This window comes from Bison bison, unplaced genomic scaffold (genome assembly GCF_000754665.1).
Source record: "Bison bison bison isolate TAMUID 2011002044 unplaced genomic scaffold, Bison_UMD1.0 scf7180017847079, whole genome shotgun sequence".
NCBI lineage: Eukaryota > Metazoa > Chordata > Mammalia > Artiodactyla > Bovidae > Bison > Bison bison.
The window spans coordinates 4,474-5,655 of NW_011477652.1; positions in this window are offsets into that span (position 1 = coordinate 4,474).

The window sequence follows — 1,182 nt, forward strand, 5'->3', positions numbered from 1 at the left end:
GAGTTTGGGGCCCGGGTACTATGCTCTAGTACTGTGTATCTCTACAGCTATGTCACCATGGGACAACTGTGTGCCTTCACCACTGACTGGAACCTCATACTGTCCTTAGCCATCGGTGGATCAGGGGAAGTTGTGGGTTTAAGATCAGGAAACAAGGAGGCAGGATTTAGTTCTTCACTCTTCACTCATTCATGAGAATCTTGTTATCCACCTTGTGGGGTAAAGAGGATAACAGTGGCAGGAAACTCCCACAATGTCATTCTATTCATCTCTATCCTGCTTTCTTTAAATGATGGGCCAATAACCCAGGGATCAGGGAACTGTAGGGAGTGTGTGAGAAGGAGGCATGTCCCATGGGCTCATCCCTTCACCATTTTGAAGTCTTTGCTCGACAGCTGCCTTCGTGGAATATTCCCTTATATCTGGTTTCAAAATTTCTAGTCTCACTTTCCAGCTCTCCTGGTCCCAATTTCCTGTGATATTTTCTTGCATAACATTGATCTCCTCCTCGCATATTAAATACCTGACCTATTTTGTGAAGGCTTTCCAGGTGGTGCAATGGTAAAGAATCTGCCTGCCAATGCAGAAGACGAGACGTGGGTTCCATCCCTGGGTGGGAAGATTCCCTGGATTAGCAAATGGCAACCCACTCCAGCATTCTTGCCTGGGAAATCCCATGGACTGAGAAGCCTGGCGGGCTACAGTCCATGGGGTCGCAATGAATCAGACAAGACTGAGTGCGTGCACTCTCACACTCACACACACAATTTTGTGAATCATCTGTGTTTTCCCATCACAGCCCTTGAAAAGAATCTCTTTGCGATTAAGTATTTTGTTTGGGTTCCCTCCCCCAAAAAAGTATAGCCCATGGCCGTGTTAGGAATCTACTTATGTTTGTCAATGAATATTCCTTCTGCCACTGCAGGCACCACCACTGTAGCCCAGGCCTGGAGCTACACCTTTGACAGCCTCATTGGGAACCACATCTCTCAGGCATTACAGGAAACTTTCTCTCCATATATGCCCTCTTTCCTGGCCACGTACCCAGACTTTTTTACCCTGGGCCTGGTGCTGCTGATCACCAGTGAGTCAGGGGTCAGAGAAGAATGGGAAGAGCAGAGTGTCGAGGGGGAGCTGGGGTGGGAAAGGCTTGGGTGGCAGAATGGTGGGGGATTAGGGCTG